The sequence below is a fragment of the Lagopus leucura genome, unplaced genomic scaffold (assembly GCF_019238085.1).
Source record: "Lagopus leucura isolate 7727_CA_CO unplaced genomic scaffold, USGS_WTPT01 Super-Scaffold_100009, whole genome shotgun sequence".
In the NCBI taxonomy this organism is placed as follows: domain Eukaryota; kingdom Metazoa; phylum Chordata; class Aves; order Galliformes; family Phasianidae; genus Lagopus; species Lagopus leucura.
In genome coordinates this window covers 1,580,743-1,599,856 of record NW_024962266.1, presented here as the reverse complement: position 1 = coordinate 1,599,856, position 19,114 = coordinate 1,580,743, and the positions used below count along the sequence as shown (strand labels likewise).

General features: G+C 39.1%; 1 long non-coding RNA gene across 1 annotated transcript; it reads left to right on the top strand.

Moving 5' to 3' along the window:
* The first annotated feature begins 222 nt into the window (after nucleotides 1-222).
* Nucleotides 223-7,376, top strand: LOC122181554. The gene is made up of 4 exons (XR_006179475.1): nucleotides 223-258; nucleotides 4,494-4,618; nucleotides 5,718-5,788; nucleotides 6,538-7,376. It is a non-coding gene; the product is annotated as an uncharacterized LOC122181554 (long non-coding RNA).
* Nucleotides 7,377-19,114: the final 11,738 nt, after the last annotated feature.

The window sequence follows — 19,114 nt, the reverse complement described above, 5'->3', positions numbered from 1 at the left end:
CAATGCCAAAAACAAAAGAAAAGGGAAAAAAGATGGATGTATGGGAACTGCTGAGTCACGGCCTGAACCTCTGATTAATCACCTGAGGCGAGCCATGAGTCAGCCAGAGGAGCACAGGTGAAGGCAATTCACTGTGCTGCCGGAAGGGGTGGAGCCAGGCTCCATCCCTCCTAGACCTATTTAAGAGCTGGCTACCAGAGGGGAAGGATCTCTTCTGGAGATCGCCTCTTGGTGTTTTGTGGTGAGCTCAGCCGAAGGGTAAGCTCTTCCACCTATTCTCTTTTTGTGATTGTTGTCTATTTTGCCTAACTCTCTTGATTATATTGTGATTATAGCATCTTGATATCTATTGATTATACAATGGACCATAGAGGAAAAAAATCAGCTCAGTCATATGGCTGAAGACAGAACCATACACTTCACATTTCATGGAGAGTAGATAAGTGAGCTCACTCCAGTGTATCTTCTGGGAGAACATCTCTCTCTGGAGGCACTAGCTGGTCTGCGAATACAAACTCTAGTCACTCAGAGACAACGTTTCTTATGCAAAAGAACTTTTGTGTTCAGATTTTTCTTTACTTCATCAATTAATTGAGATGGTTTACTGTACACGTAGGTGTATATACTCATCAGGAAGAAGATATTAATAAGCATGTGCTAATTACATTGCACTGTGCAGTGTTGACAAGTGTGAACATTTAAGTGCCAAGCTGTCCTCATCCATAACAGATTCGATCAATATTTCAGTTTTATTAAGAGATAAGTGAACTCTTCCAGGCAGAATCTCATTACAATGCAGGGACTCTAATCAACATCTGCAGACATGGTTGTACGGATCTGGAGTGATAAAATGTTGTGGTTCAACCCGGCAGGTGGCTCAGCACCACACAGTTGTTTGCTCATTCCCCCTCTTACCAATGGGATGGGGAAGAGAATTGAAAGCAAAAGAAAAAGCAGAACTCATGGGTTGAGAGAAAACTGTTTGAGAAAACAAAAAAAGCATGCTCCTTCCTCATGTTCATGTCCCTAGGAATATGTTGCCTGCAAGAGATGATAATATTGCTGGGAGCCACACAAAATTAAAAATTAAAACTAGAAGTGATAGGGAGAGCAAGAACTGATGTTGTCTACAAGGTTTTCTTTAAATAATACTGTTGCCCACAGGCCAGTGAGCGCTGGGGATTGCTTCTCAGAACTATGAGGCAGGCAAGTGCTCTGCTTGATTTGTAACAGTGAAAAGACCTTTTCAGTTGGAGTTCAGTTGTAAAAATTAGCAATATACCAATCAGAAATTTGTCCCGAAGCAGTTATAAGAAGCTCCTTTGTATGATATGAGTATTTAACTATACTAATATATATATATCACCATTTCTACTTGAAATAAATCTGTATCTAAAGATGCTCAGGGCTTGTCTACTATGAGGGATACTCTGAAAGTAATACCTCCTATGCTATGATGTTAGCTCACTATGTCAGAGATGGATGTTGGTGGCATGACAGCATAGGCTGAACCTTCCCACTGATATCCTACTACATATTGCTGCTGTGTGACAGATGGCAGCAGCTGGGCAGTCTGACAAAATGTATTATTAATGCATTTGAATTGCATATAATTGAATATTTATTCAATATTATATATTGAGTATTCAATATATTTATTATCGAATATTTATCATACTAGTTTATGCAAAGTAATTTTCTTCTCCTTTATGGAGCTCAGATCACAGAATCACCCGGGTTGGAAGGGACCCCAAGGATCATGTAGTTCCAACCCCCCTGCCTAGCAGGGCCACCAAACATACACATTCAGATCAGGTTGCCCAGGACCCCGTCCAACCTGGCCTTGAACACGTCCAAGGACGGGGCATCCACAGCCTCCCTGGGCAGCCCGTTCCAGGGCCTAACCACTCTCCCTGTAAAGAACTTCCCCCTAACATCCAACCTAAATCTTCCCTCCTTCAACTTGGATCCATTTCCCCTAGTCCTGCTGTTGTCAGCCCTTTTGAAGAGTTTACTCCCCTCCTGGGTGTAGGTTCCCTTCAGGTATTGATAGGCTGCAATGAGGTCACCCCGCAGCCTTCTCTTCTCCAGGCTGAACAAGCCCAACTCCCTCAGCCTGTCCTCATAGGGGAGGTGCTCCAGCCCCCTGATCATCTTAGTTGCCCTCCTCTGGACCCTTTCCAAAATCTCAATGTCTTTCTTGTACTGAGGGCTCCACACCTGGACACAGTACTCCAGATGGGGCCTCACAAGAGCTGAGTAGAGAGGGACAATCACCTCCCTGTCCCTGCTGGCCACCCCTCTCCTGATGGAGCCCAGGATCCCATTTGCCTTTCGATATTTTTCAGATATTTCTTTCAGATATTAAGAAAAGTGTCTACAGACCTTTTTGAAAGGACACTAGCTAACACTCAGATTTTGCTAGCCCTCCTGTGGTGCCTGGGGGGCAGTGGGAACAAGAAGGTGGTTCTCACAAGGTTCAGTTCAAGTCTGTGGTAGCTTTTTCTGTCTTCTGCCTCCATGGTAACTTGAGCCAGAATGCTGTGCCTGGTGAATGGAATGGAGAAAAGATTACCAGGGGTCTCACAGAAAAGGACTCTATATGAGATGTTTCCTGTGTAAAACTTACAGAGAAAAAAAAAGGGGGGGGGGGGGGCGGCGCGTGTGAAAGGAAGAACAAGAGTGGGAAAAAGGAAAGATGTTTCAGAAAGCAGAAATCCAAAGACAGTTTCTTATGGAAAACACAAAGGTGTTTCCCGATCCCATTTCTGTCACCTCTGAAATTAGCAAGGTGCCTTCAAAGGTCAGCTTTATTAAATAGCTTAAATGAAGGTTGGGATCTGCTCTCATCCTGCAAATCTGGGAGTTTGGCTAGTAGAAAAGCAAAAAGGAAATGCAAACATTGTCCAAGGATTGACTGTGAGCAGACTCATCAAATATGTGTTTTAATACCAATAGATGATACAGTGTATTTCCTTTGCTGAATGTGGATTGCTGAATTATGTTGATTACATTTTGCTGCATGTTTCAAAGGGTTTAAGGTGAAAAAGAGTTGAACGATATAATTTAGACTTGATATACAGTGAAAATGCTTTTAAAAAAAATACTATAAAGATATAATTTTCTTCACAGCTAGGCCTGCAATGAAACAAAGATGACTTTTGCAAAAGAAAACGCAAAACACTCAGATCTAATAGACTTTGAGCTGCCACTACTGAATGCTTCTGTAACAATGTAAAATGAAAATTAAAGTACATGCAATGAGATGCATGCAAAATACATGCAATAAAAGCTGTGAAATATTTCATACATTGATGCAGTTCGTTTGTTCATTGCCATTACATTTCTCTATGAGTTTTAGAAGACAATCATCAGTGAAAACATTTCTAATGAGACTCATGTTCATGAGAAGTGTTAAAATTGTCATCAGAATAATATTTATACTAAGCGAGGTGTTTATATGAGGTCCAGACTTCAGTCTGGATCAAGTTCAGAAAATTTTTATGCTGTTTCAGGGCTACAGAAAGACAGACTTGGGACAATGACAGAGCCCCAGAGAAACAGGGAAATGGGCTGAGCTGCCCTGCTTGGCACAGGCAGCCTGGCCAGCAACACAGAAACACAGAATGAACACGTTTTGTAGAAACAATAAGGAAAAGCCCCAGAGCACTTATCTCATAAGATTGTATGCTTTAGGGGAAGAAAAAAAAGATAGATTCTGATTCATTTCACTTCATGAAATATCACTGTAGTACAGAATAAGTTGTAAATAAACAGGATGAAGTAGCATCTCCTTGACCTTCTTGAAACTTAAGATCTGAATATGTGATTTAAATGTCTGCAGGAACTATTAATGCCTACTATTATGTGCTACAGATGCAAAGCTGTTATTTTTTCTATTCTTCTTACTACTCAATTGAGAAGCAAGGACTGTATCTTTTTCTAATAATTTCCTGCTGCTGACAGATTGCTTACGGTTTGTTCTTAATTAACCACAAATGACTGTAATCAGTGGCAAAGTTCAGAACTGCAGTAAGTGAGCCTTTTGTGAATGTATTTTTAAATTAATTCACTGTGGTTTGTTTTCAATGCTAAACTTTGCAAAAATGTAGAAAGCAAAAGAGCTTATGTATGCTCTTGAAGAAATAAAGTGTCAAATCACTGCAAGTGAACATTTAAAATGAAGAAATAGTAAAGTTTCTACATATTTACTTAATTTCTAAACCTAGAAAATAAATATGAATGCCAATTATAAATACTGTGTAAACCAAACAGACTATTGCACTAGGATCAGACTGTCACTGGGCTTCTAGAAGGTCTGTGTATTCCTGTGTAGGAAAAGCAGACTCAACTATAGAAGAACCTTAATGGTGTGGTTTAATTGCTTTAACAGGTGGGCTTATAACAAGCACTCTGTATGCCTATGTGGTAAGTTGACCTGTCTGGACACTGGATGCCCAGCGAGCCACTCATTCACTCCTTCTCCTCAGCAGGACAAGGAGAAAAAACTTAAGGGTTGATATATGGGCAGGGAGATCACTCATCAGCGACTGCCTTGGACAAAGAAACTCAATCTGGGGAAGATTAATTTATTCTCAATTAAAAAGAGAATAGGATGGTAAGAAATACAACAAAGCTAAAACCACTTTTCCCTACCCTCCTTCTTCCCAGGCACAGCATCACTCCTGACTGCTCTACTTCCTTCATGGGGAGCATCATGGTGGGTTTGGGAAAGTAGACTGAGGACGGTTGGCAACACTCCAACTCTCCAGCTCCTTCCTCATCACATTCTTCCCCCACTCAAGCATGGGGTTCCCCCCACGGGATGCAATCCTTCTTTGCAATATGCTGTATTTCTTCAGTAACTGCTCCAACATGAGTCCATGCGACAAGGGTCATTCTTCAGGGATGGACTGCTCCAGTACGGGTCTCCCATGGGCTACAACTCTTGCCAGACATTCTATTCCTGCGTGGGCTTGTCTCCAGCTCCTGCCATGAGCCTGCTCTGCCACGGGCCTCCTCCAGGTCGCATCCACTGCTGCCCCATGGGCTCTTCCAGCCTGTTCCTCTGCAGGCCTCTCGTGGGCTGCAGGAAACCTTTGCTCTGTCACCTGGAGCATTTCCTCTCCCTCATACTTCAATGACTTTGGTGTCTGCAGATTTACTTCTATCATATTTTTCTCACTCTTTTTCACAGCTGCTACGCAACACTTTATATATTTTCTGAAATACGCTATCACAGAGATGTCATCTGCATGCCTGATGGCCTCAGCTTTGGGCAGTGGCAGATTCCCTTTGAGCTGGCTCCTGGTCCTTTCTTACAAAGGCCTCCCCTGCAAGCATTTGCTACCAAAACTTTGCCGTATAAACCCCAAATAATCTATCAGGTTTAGATAGAGATATAAATCTAGAACCATGAATAATGCTACAAAAATCAGAAGAGGATGTAAAAATCAGAATTAGACGCAATGAAGTATTTTCTAAACCAGCAAAACAATGGAGGCTGCATTACTAAGCCACTTGGAATCATCTAAAATGTGTATATAATTAGAAAGAAACAGTACGGTCTGTGTTGCAGTTCTGAGTAGCATGCAACTAAGAAATGAAAAGGACTAAGAAAAAATTCATTACAACAGAGAAAATACTTGGAGAGCTGAAAAAAAAACAACAAAACCAACAACAAAACTAACTGTTCTTTTCATTCTCCATTTCTGAAGGTCTTCATGCAGTTCATTGGCATCAACGAGACCTGGCTAGAAACCTCCACTAAGAATGAGGTATTAAGCAGGTAATTATCACATATATATGCTAGTGTAAACTTAAATGAAAGGTATTCAATGTTTGCTTCCTGAGATACATTAACAAACTTTGGACATGCTAACCAACAATTAGTGCGTATTTTCTTTTCAGTACCTTAATGTGAAATGATGATAAAGTTTTGCAGTCTAAACAAACTCACAGCAAAATTCTCAATTATTCACAATGCTTTCATGCTGTTGTTCTACTTTTCAACATCCTCGTTTACACAGCACTTGTATAATGTAGCTCTCTCTGTGCACTTCTTTCTCCTCCAGAATCCCAAGTCACACTTATCTGTTAACACAACATCACAAATGAAAGTGAATGGAAAATCACATACAAAAAGTTTCAGCTATAAATATCTTTTTTATTTCTTTATTTTTTTTTAAGGATTTTGCTTAGGAAACTCTCCAGAACAACCAGCTGGTATTGCCAGTGGCTTAGAAAACTTAAATTGCATATATATTCAAATGAGGATCAACAGGGGTAAATATTACAGAATCCAAAGGTATTCTTTAGACTGATACCATCATAAGTAATCTTAATAAAAATGAATGCACATTTTGGAAAGGAAAAAAAAAAAAGACTAGTGTGTTAATAAGAATAGCCTTTGGCAAGGACAAGGTGTCTGAAACAACTCCATAACAAAATTCATGGAGTGTTTAATGAATCCTATGTTACTGTGATACATTGAAAAATGTACAGAAGTGCTAAATGGAGCTTGCTGCTGTCTTACAGATTTTGCCAATCTTCAGATATTAAGGATCTTGAAGACTGAGGAGAAGGACAGCTAAAGAAAATGTTTAAAAATGAAGTACACCAGCCAAACATCCATCATCTCACACTGCAGAGAACTGCTTCCTGACTGGCTTCTTTTCTGTGCTCACATCTTGAAAACTTTGTAGAAGCTGAAAGAAATGTCAGTATTAGAAAATAGGGTAATGCTGCATCATGCCTCACATGTTGTCACTCTGACCTGCACATACAATCTGCGTGCCACAATCTGGGCCACAATCTGGGCTTCTGGAGTTGCCAGCACTGAGCAAGGCTGTGGCCAGAGATGTTTTCCTGTCCTCTCCACAGTCTGATTCACCTTCCCAGAGCACAAAAACACAGCAGGTACACAGATGGCCACACCAGTGGACCAGGACTGCACTTTGCTGCTGGGTCACACACACCCTCACTGTCATAATTCATTCCCACACTCACAGCAGTGGGTCTCTCAATCCCTAGAGCTGACCCTCATTCTTTCCAGCTTCTGTGGCCATATCAGATGGCTGTATGCTGTGTTCCTCTTCATCCAATCTCCAGCTCCAAATTTGAGTACTTCCTTTGGTCTCCTCCTCCATGCTAGCTAGTCCAGATTGAATTTTGCCAGCAAATCACATACATGTGCACAGAGTATCCATTCTGAAAAAAATATACTTTATACTTGAAATAGCTTTGTATATGATTAACCAGATGTCCTCATGAAGCAGATGTCCTTGCATCCTGCTTACCCTCACATTCCATATATCCTTACACAGCGTACATCTCTGTGCTGACAACCTTCAGTTCAACAGTGGTATTCTTCCACTGCAGGCTCATCATGTTTAATGCATTACACCTGCTATTCATGAATATTTTACTATGTCATTTTTGTGAGTAGTAAGCGCTGCAAAGAAAGCCCAGAGGAAACTTGCAGCTGCAAAAATGCAAACTTCCTCTAACTGTTGTGGTTTTATACCTGTAACTCTGTGATAGAGATAATGCCTGAATTAATCTTTGCATTCATTCCTAAACCTTTCTGCTTACACTGCCTGCAAGGGTACTATGTCTGCTGGCAATCTTTGGGAATAGAGATCTTCCATTCCTTAATAATAGTTGTGTTCTTCAGATAAAAACAAAACAATATAAAGCAAAAGGAAAGCAGTGTGGCCAGCAGGTTGAGGGAGGTGGTCCTGCTCCTCTGTTCTGCACTGTGAGGCCTCACCTGGAGCTCTGTGTCCAGATTTGGAGTACAGGGGAGATATGGAGCTGTTGGAGCGCTTCCAGAGGAGGGCCACAAAAGTGATCTCAGTGTTGGAACACCTCCCTATGAGGACAGGCTGAGAGCTGGGACTGTGCAGCATGGAAAAGAGAAGGCTCTGGGGAAATCTGAGAGCAGCTTTTCAGAGTCTAAAGGGGGTCTGTAAGAAGGAAGGGGACTCCTTAGCAGGACCTGTGGTGATAGGACAAAGGGAAAGGGTTTCAAACAAAAGGAGAGGAGATTTAGATTAGGTGTAAGGAAGAAGTTTTTTATAATAAAGGTGGTGAAGCACTGGCACAGGTTGCCCAGAGGGATGGTGGGTGCCTCATCCCTGGAGACAATGTCATGCTAGACAGGACTCTGAGCACTGATGGAGCTGTGAGTGTCCCTGTTGGGGACATACAGCCCCAGGGGGTTGCACCAGATAGCCCTTCCAACTCAAACAGTTCTATGCCTCTATTCTATGAAAACAGACAGAAGGAACATCCTAACACATCTTTGACTAATGAAAATGAGTGCACTGCCACTAAATCTTACAGAGGGAGACTGACTGAGAGTGGGAGACTTTTGCTGTAAGATTTTCCACTCATTAGAATAAGGTTATTTTAAAGTTTCTGTTATAATTCAGTATTTTCACGACATTCCTCAAAGCTGGGGTTTGCAGTTAGCTATCCAAAGTTTTCTGCTCACTTCTTCTAATCCCTAGTCACTACATGCATTAATCCCAATTCTACTTTTGCATAAAGTCTGGCTGTCAGTTTGCACGTCCGTATAAGATTCACTTTATACAGAGGTTTTATGTTAAGATTTGCATATTAGTAAATTTAGTGTGAAAATATTTTCTTCTACCAGCAAAGGTTAGATTGAAAAGATCTACAACACAGTCAAAGCAGAAGATTTTATTCAGAGAGTGCCCGGGTATGCAGTGATTTTGCAACATTTACATATTTAAATTAGACTAAAAAAATGATCCACAACATTTATACTCTCAACTTGCAAATATGGAAATAAACATGAACATAGAAGCAAACTGCTTCTGCCTTCAAGGAGTTTTACATTTGCATCCCTAATATTCCACATATTTCTAGCAGAAAATCAAACCCCTATCTGTACATTAAAAAGTAGAAATATAAATAAAAATAAATATATGTATATATGTGTCTGTTTATATATGCATTAGTTAGAAACATTTTTAATGACCTTCAGCAAGACAATTTTTACACAGATATTTAAACAGAGATGCAAAATGTGCCAGCATAAATGTAATGCCGAGCTGCTTCACAGTTAATACTTGCATACAAATAATTGGGTAGCTCCTAAGCAGCATATTTCTTGGAACTTTTTAAGTACAGTAATGTGGCCAGTAACATTAGGCTATGAAAATGGATCACTACAAGCTAACTCAGATTTGGTCTGATTTCATGGCAAATCTTTCAAATATAATATTAGGATGATACTTCTGTGGGGGAGAGCACAGAGGGAAATCCATTAGAAATTTAAAATGTCATTTGAAAAGGACATTAACTTCCACTCTGTTGCACCCCCTTCACCCTCAGAAACAAAACAAATCAAAACAAACACACAAATAAGATAGATCAGCAATCTGTACTTGTTGACATAAATGAAAAAGATTGTTTCCCCATCCTTCCATGAAGGTTATACCAGTTCACGCTAATCAAAATGATAGCATATTAAATTTTGGTTTGTGCCAATATTTTTTTTTATCATTATATAAACTCACTTGGGTGCTAAAATAATCACAAAGCCTCGATTCTGCTATTGTGCTGAGCCAAACTCTCAACCCAAAAAACACCTAAGAACCTAAAAGAACTTAGAGGCTGCATGTCAAGCTACTTTTGCTAAAAATACAATTGTAAAAAGAAATTGAAAATGAAGGATAATCATCTTATGTTTACATGGCACCGTAGGGAATCAGTCATCTAAACTATCAGACCCTCTGGCATAGAGTACAAGAGAAGCTGCTAATTAACAGTAGTTGGATATTAATCACACTGTTCCCCTCTTCATTCACTCTGCTAAGTGCTTGAACTACAAGTGCTCTTCTTGGATTGAGAAGAGCAGCTGTCTCTACTCCTATGTATTCAATTAGACAGATGTGAGAAAGATTTTGCAACTCATATATTTGTGTGAAAAAAGGTCCTGTTGTTACCATCTCGATCTTCAGACCGATGCCTTGTGAAGGCTCATCCTGGCACTAAAACAAGAATGCTCAACCATTCCCAAGCACAGCGCCCTATAAATTAATTATAGTTAGATGTGAGTAATGAATATAAGAAAAAAACCATAAAACTATGACTAGCTCTTAGCTGATCATTCAAGTGTATTAGGCTTATGATAGGCAAGCTTATAAAAAGGTTACCTTAATACAGTGAAAACTCTAATCGAATGCTAGATATTATCAGGGAAGAAAGATAGAACGAAATTAAGTTTGCAATGGATTAAAACTAAGTATTTTCTTAAGCTTTATCACAGACTCACAAAACTGCTGAGGTTGGAAGTCACCTCTGGAAATGATCCCGTCCAAATGCCTGCTCAGGAAGGGTCAGCAAGAGCACAGTGCCTAGGAGTGCAAAAATAAAAATGTACTTTGTAAAATATATACATAAAATAATATTACATTTAAATGGAATTTCCTGTGTTTGTGTTTATGTTCTTTGTTTCTTGTCCTGTCAATGGATGGCACTGAGAAGAGTTTGGCTTTGTCTCCATTTAGGTATTTTTACACACGAGTAGGATCCCCCTGAACCTTCTCTTCTCCAAACCGAATGGCCCTAGGTCTCACAACATCTCCTCCTACAGAAGGCATTCCAAGTCTTAATGATTTTCAGGGCCCTTCACTGGAAGTTATCTATAAGCCTGTATCTCTTGTCCTGCAGTCCAGTACCAGATGTACCACTCCAGGTGTGGTCTTGTCAGGATATTCCAGAATATTAAAAGGGCAGCAAGGATGATCAAGAATAGAAAATATTTCAAGCATAATCAAGATCAAGAATAGAAAATATTCAAGCATATTTCAAACATCAAAATGACTGGGACTTGTCAGTCTGGGAAGACACATTTGGGAGGATGAGAGATGATAAAGATCGGTAAAATTATGAGTGGCACCAAAAGTACCAAAAGGAGTGAGTTATCCCCAGTATTTTCCAATAAAATCATAAGTCATCCAACAGAAGTTCATAAGAGCCTTAAACAGGGCAAAAGAGGTCATTCATGCAGCTGGCAGCAGACCTGGTACTCCCTGTAGCATGATAATTGGTCTGCCACTTCGCCTGGGTTTAAGCACAACTGGAGAAGTCCAAGAGAGAAATACTTTACTGAGTACACAGATACCACAGCCCATCTAGAGAAGTTCCCTAGTTGAGACAGTTAATGTTTAGCACATGTTGAAACAATCACATATACTGCTATTCTACTTCTGTCTCATTCACGAGGAGGAACTTCTTTTCCAGTTCCTGAAGTTGGTTATAAATGTGCCAGTGAATAGACAGACTGTTCTTTTCACATTGCAAGGCCATTTCCTTGTTCATATGCCTTGTGAAATAGTTTGCAGCAATAGGGAGAATACTCAAGACCTTTATCTATTGCTGACATGCAGCAAATGATTGCTAGTCCACAGGAATGCTACTCAGCAGGTTAGGACAGGAACTGATGAATGGCTAATTAATTACAGTTAATAATCAGAATAAAAAACACCTCCTAGATTATGAAGTTAATAAATCTTACATGTTATGTTACTGACCTCATTAAACTCAAATTCAATAAAAGACAACTGTCTGTGGAAAGATCAACTTTCAAATGTGTTATCTCCTTTCTTCTTAGGATTAAGTTATTGTTTTAGTTCATACATAATGATTGCACAGGACAATTTGTTTAACTTTCACTGCATAAACATATTGCTGCTGTGTGCTGTGTGCTTTCAATTCTAGAAGTGAGCATTATATAAGCTACTAAAAGTGACAGCAGACATGAGCTAATTCCACATAAGCAAATGACAGAGCTGGAAATTTGTGAGAATGTGGTACATGTGTCCATGTCAACTCAACGTGTGGTGCCACAGCATCACTGTGCTGAACATAAAAAGAAGTACATTAAGTCTTTCAAAACTATTGTATAGAAATTGAACTTACAGTGCTTAAAATTTATCATATTCTTGCTTTTTCTTTATTTCATTCTCCTTCCTTTGTTCTGAAGGAGCATAACTTTTTACCCTGTGTTTGTAGTTGGTGTATCAAAAGGAACTTTGTTTCATTTTGTTTGACAAGTCTTCCCAATTTGCTATAAAGTTTGTTAACATAAACCTTGATATTCTTTAACAAGGGAATCTATTTGATCTCTCAGCATACATTTTTTTTTCTAATCCACTTCCAGAGAAACACAAGAATATTTCTTAGTTAAAAGTTCAGTACTTTCAAGATATCCACTGGCACAGATCTATCTCTCAATTACTGATGCCATTAAAACATACATTGAAAACATACTTTGACCTTTCAAGAAAAGGACTTCAAAATCATCTTCTGCCACCTAGAAGTCTGTGTTGGAAAAGAAGAAAAAATTAAAAAAAAAGAACTGCGTGTGAAGCTGCAAAAGTAATAAATACATTGTTGGTTTTCAAGAAAATGAACTATTTTTTGTGATTTAAATATTAGGTTAAGAATCAATGGGAGCTAAGAGTGGTAGAAGAGCAGGAAAACAGGCCAACAGTTCTGCTCAGACCAGCATACACATCCTCAACAACGATGGTGTCACACTGTATAGTATGGCCCCAGCAACTGGGGCAGCTGGAGCAACTCTTTCTGCAAAATTGGAGGCCAAGATAAGGGTCCAGAAATAAGACAATTTGGTGAGCCTCATGCTTCAGGAATCACCTTGGATCTCTCTCTGAGGCTGCAACATATTTTCTTCTAGCTTTTACGAGAATTGCAGTTGTCTAGGGGCTGTGCTCCTATGAGAAAGAGCTGCAAGAGCAGGTTGGGAGATTGCACATCAGATCAAGTGGATCTTGTTTGAAACCCTGCAGCCTCATGATGTTGAATGTCCAGCTGAAGTGATGAGACAGACACACCAAAGGCTAGAAGCCTGTGACTTCTGGCACCAAAAAGAAGGCTACCATTGCACCTAAAGGCTTGCAACTATGGGACAGTCTCACTGCCCTCATAGCTGAAACTGGGATTGCTGTTGAATGAAGCATCTCTGATAGCTGAATCTGAACCACTCAGGGGCACCAGGAGGAAGCTGCAAGTGGAAAAACTGGAAAGGAGAAGTTACACTAGGAACCTGAAAATCAGCACAACTGATTGTCACTCTAACTCTGATTGTCTGTGCCTGTGCACTAATATATGTAGCACAAGGAGCAAATGGGAGGAATTAGAAGTCAATGTGCAGTTATTGGGCTACAATCTCTTTGGCATAATGGTGGAGTTGTGGAATAACTCACGTTCCTGAAGCTGTGCAATGGATGCAGGCACATGGGCAAAAGGGTGCTACACTCTCATAAAGAAGATGAGGGAATGAATGGAGCTTTTCTTCTGTGATCTCATCAGGTGATGAGCAAGTGGAAGTAATGGGTCAGAATTAGCAAGCAAACTATCATGGGCAATATTGTGGTAATTGACTGCTACAGACTGCATGAATGGGAAGATGTAGACGAGACCTTTGTTAGAGAACAGGAAGCCTTGTATTTGTAGGAATTCCAATGGGAATCCTGTGAAATTCACCTGAGAGAAATACAAAGTCCTGCCCCAAGAAAGAATAAAGCTATGCAGCAGTGCATCCTAGGGATCACAAAACTAGAAAGCAGCTGCAAACAAGGACCTTCACGTCCCAGTGGGCAGCCAGCAATGTGCCCTATGACCAATAGCTTCTCAGGTTGCTTTAGGCAGAGCACTGCCAGCAGGTAGAGGGAGGATATCTTTCCCCTCTACACCACAGGTGAGTGAACACCAGGAGCACTGTGTTCAGTGCTGGCAAGACAGACATGATCTCCTGAACTGACTCCAGCAAAGGACTTTATCTGACACTGCTTTTGAGGAAAAGGGATTGAACTAAATGATCTCCAGAGGACCCTTCCAACTTCAACTGTCTCTGACTTCAGAATGATTTCCTCTTGTAGATTCCAAAGTAACTTCTTATGTGACAAAAATAAATTGAGTATGCAGAATTTAGCACCATCCATTTTCCTGCAAAGAGCCATAGAATGCCTGGTAATGACTCTTGCATACTTAAAGACTACGAGTTTTAAATATTTGGAGGAAAGCACCTGTGAGCATCCAATGTTTCCATTAATATTAGTTCTTCAAAATATAGTTAGTGGAAAGAATTACAGAGAAATAAACGTCAATGTGAATTTAAAAATATGAGCACATTGACAACAGATGTTCTTTCAAGGTTGAGAGCTCTTGGCCCACAAATCATTAAATCAATGAAACCTTTAAGTGAAATTTAGGAATGACATCAGTTAAGTAGTGTCTACACCTGCAAAATATATTTCACATTCATCTCATTAATTGTAAGACATCCATCACTGCTGAACCTTCTTGCCAACAAATTACAACAAAGTTAAATAAATTTTCAACATTACACTACTGTACTGGTTCTCTTTTTCACCATTTCTGTTACTTAGCTTAAGGATGCGCAACTGAACTTCACGCATTTTGCATCTTAAACAAATAAAAAATAAAAGATTGGGCAGATAAGGCTTTTCCAGTTTTCTGAAGTCAGAAAGACTGGTGTCTCATCTGAATTTATTGTGGCAGGAAAATCTATATATTCTAATTCCAAATACTTAAAAATCTTTGAAGTTGATCAGTTCTTGAGTTCTTGGCGATTTTAATTGTTATGGTGTTTTTAAAAAAATAAGCATTTATTCGTCATACATTATTGTGGGAACTAAATATCTGGTCCAAGACCATAACAGGTCAGACTCTAGGAAGAGATCACAATGACAAGCAGTAAAGTTCTCTCCTTGATGGGTTACAAATATTAATAAGAAAGATGAAAGTGCAAAATGTATTAATATTAATGAAAACATCCATTTTCAACATAGAATTATTTTTCATTTCCAACTACATTAGATAAAGTCTGAGTTCTTATACAATACCTCTTCCTAACTGCACTCTCTTCCTGGCACAGGAGACAGATGTTACTTACCTGAAATAAGCAGACAAATGTAGATGTTACTTGACAGCAGTTACTGTTCTATACACATCATAGAGACCAGAAAATGCATACATTAGACGTGTATGATTATTACTGCAGACTACGTTTACCAATAAAAATCAATTGTAAAGACCCAGCATTATAATTTTTAAGACTATTTATGGTTTTGTTTTTGTTCTAGTTATTTTTTATTTAGACACCTGTGATCTTTTGTGCCTACCTCAAATAGAGAAGCAGAAGATTCTGTCTGTGTCTGATGGAATAAAAATCTCCACACCAGTGGTGCATCATTCTCCTTTCATTTTTCCTCTTGGTCATTCTCTGTCAGAGAAATTTGGGTTAGTAGGAAGAGACAACGAGTGATTTAGCAAAGATTCATTCCTTCTGCATCTAACAGGACCAGGCAAATATTCTCCAAATAATCTAATCAATTTCAATGCCCTCTTAGATGAGTAAGAAGCAATCCTACATTTTTATCCCACTGAAATAAATTGGTATTCTTCCCTTTACATCATCTGTGTTGAATTTGTCTTTTATTTCCTTTGCCATACACTTATAGGCAGGATTCCATTTGCAGCAGAACAGTTCAGTGAGCTTAGGGAAGTACAGAATGTGCAGAGAGAAGTTCTTAGGAAGGAAGGAGGAGGGAAGAAGCATTAACAAAAGCTTAATTCAAGCTTTCTTTCTTTCTTTATTTTTTAAAACGATGCTCAGAGCTAATAGGATAAATAATACTCAAATAATAATATTGAAAACAATCAAACATATCAGCCAGGAATATTTATTTCTGTATTTGCTTTCCAACTTATGTCAGTAGAGTAAAAAGCAGAGTAAAGCAAATCACAGAGTAAATATATGAAAAACCCCATAGCCTAAATTTGTTACGAAAGTCCTTCAGTGATTCACGGCTGCAAAATGATTCATTGCTTTACTTCAGCAAGGCAAAAAGAAAAAATTAATTCTTAATTGCTGTGAAATTTTAGGAGTAATTGTGAATTGGTAAAGAAACTGCAATTATCTACAAATCTGTCTTTTTCTTGTTAGTATAAAATGTATGCAACAACTTGCCATGCTTTCAACTTTGATGGCTTTCACCATTTCCACAATATATCTTTTAATAAAATACTGTTAAAATCAGCAGGAAAGTTCAAATATTAAAATAATGATATGTGAGAGAAAGATCTTTTGCAGATACTTTTTATTTTATATTTCAAATCAGAGAATCAAACAAAACAGACAGCAACTGTCCATCGCCATGCTTTGGAATACTGATTTTTGCTTTGCAGAAATAGGGGTAGGTTCACCTTGGCCAGCTATAAGACCCCTATCCAGCCATTCTCTTACTGTGCCTCCTCAAAGGAACAGGGGTACAAGTGAGATTACGAAGCTCACAGGTCAAGAAAAAGCTAAGGGATTGCTTACTAGTTTTTGAAAGAAGGAAAACAGACACCATGTTACACAGATCCTTAGATGTACACATGAAAGAGAGCAGTAGAAAATGCTAAAAATGTCTTAAGGTTCAACACACCATATTTCTATTTGATTATAATCTTTGCCTTAGGTAAGACATGAAACCAAAAACAAACACACAAAAAAACAAGCAGAACTATTTAATGTTATACTCTACTGCTTCGTTGATGATATTTTCTATGCACCTCGAAGACACTTGAGATAGCAGTGCTATAGCAGCTAGAGAAATGAATGTGTTATGTGTACCTGAAGACAGTGCTGTGCAAGATACCAAAGCCTCTATTGACAGTAGTGAACACAGCAATGCAAACTGAACAATGTTTTCACAGTTCTCATTTAGGATCAAGAGTAAACCTTTAATTTCTCAGTACTTGAGATTGTTCAATGCTTTATGCTTTACTCAGTTCAATCACGATGACTAGTATTTTAATGAGGGTCAAAATCCCCTTTCTCAAGGAATATTAAATCATGCCTTTCATGATGATTTCATTGTATTTGATGGAACAACATCAGGAATGAGGTGGAAAGAAGTGGAAAAACATGATGTATGATTAAGGAAGTGTTACCCTAAACCCTACCCTTTTTGTGCATTAGAGTTTTTACACCATGTCATAAGAATGTCACAGGAATTACAAGTTTATAACAAAGGCTAATAGTTCAGCACATTTCTGTGCAAAATATTAAGGTATTTTCAATGAAGAGTGGCTTTGAAAGAATGCCCTCGTTCACTTCAAAGTAAGTCAAGAAAAAGATAAACCAGCAAAGAAACAAAACAAAAATAGGACACAAAAAACCCAACACTGTTACTCTGCAATGTGTTTAATGTACTGCAAACAGAAATGTAATGCAAACAGAAATTGTCCTTTTGATCTTTCTTATTTTCAATATTTAAACACAGCTTACTTCGGATGTTTTTGGTTTTTTTTTCTTTCCTTCATTTATTTAGATTTTAAATGCAATGTGGAACTTAATGGATAAACTAAAGATCTTCTCTTATGAGAAGAGAAACAGAAGTGACACCTTCCTATTTACCAAGGGCATCCAGTTTGTTATTGAAGATTGAATATAAATATATTTTGTTATTCTGGTTAACATAAAGAGACAATTTATAAGTATAATACCAGCTGGCCACAGAAATTTAACACGATAAAGCAGTTTTTCATGTGATGTTGTAGATTTATTTTCTGTAGCTCAGCTTGTGTATTTTCCCTCTGAAATAAAGACACAAAGATAAATATATAGAGTGTTAGTGGCAGGCAGATTTCATCCCAATGTATCTAGATTAGATACTGACAAGGAAAAGTACAAGACCAACATATCTCAGTTTCAGCTGAAAATACCATTAATATAATCTGTTGTGAAACATTAAGAGAAGAATTTTCTGCACTAAAAACAAATAAGTAAGAAAGTAAGTAAATAAATAAATGTCTGCTCCATGAAGAGGAAAAGTCTGTTTTGTGTAAGGATTTTTGATTGCTATTTTGGTTTTGGTATGCTTTTAAAGATAAAAATAGGAAGTTAAAATAAGTTATAATCTAAAAAAATCTCCGTTTCCTGTTTTTTAATTTTACTCCAGTAATGGAAAAATAATGACTACCAGAATAACTTACACGGCAGAAATTATGCAAGGATTTTTATTTTGACTTCTGTAAGCAAACTTCCCATCCAAGAGAATCAGCAGAATGTTTAGAGTATGTAGTTTAGAGTAGAGGCCTGCAGTCAGTGTTATTTCCCATGGGTTGGTGTCAGCTCTATTCTTGTTCAACATCTTCATCAATGACCTGGATGAAGGGATAGCCTGCACCCTCAGCAAGTTTGCTGATGATAGAAAGCTGAGAGGAATGGCTGACACACCAGAAGGCTGTGCTGCCGTTCAGCAAGACCTGGGCAGTCTAGAGTGGGAGGGCAGGGAGGAACCTGAGGTTTAACAAGAGCAAGTGTAGAGTCTTGCATCTGGGGAGGAATAACTGCACAGGCCAGTACAGGTTGGTGGCTGACCTGCTGGTAAGGAGCTCTGTGGAGAAGGGCCTGGGTGTTCTGGTGGTCAACAGGCTGGACATGAGCCAGCAGTGTGCCCTGGTGGCCAAGAAGGCCAATGGGATCCTGGAGTGCAGAGTGCATTAGAAAAAGAATGGCCAGCAGGTTGAGGGCGATGATTCTCCCTACTCTACTTTGCCCTGGGAAGCCCACATCTGGAATAAATTGTCCAGTTCTGGGCTCCCCGTTTCAAGAAATACAGGGAACTTCTAGAGAAAGTCTGGAGGAGGGCTGCGAAGATGATCAGGACCTGGAGTGTCTCCCACACAAGGAATGCCTGAGAGACCTGGAGCTGTCTAGGTACAGAAGAGAAAGGTGAGAGGGGATCTTGCTATGCTTATAAATATGTAATAGTTGGGAGTCAAGTGGATGCATCCAGGCTCTTTTCAGTGGTGCCAGAGGCAGGCAAGGGGCAATGGTCACAAACCCAATTAGTTCCATCTGAAAATGAGGAGAAACTTTTTTTCCTTTGAAAGTGACAGAGCACTGGAACAGCCTGCCCAGAGAAGCTGTAGAGTCTCCTTCTCCGGAGATATTCAAAACCTGTCTGGGTGCCTTCCCATGCAATCTATTCTAGGCATTCTGCTTTAGCAGAGGGGTAGGACTTGGAAAACAAAGAGACAA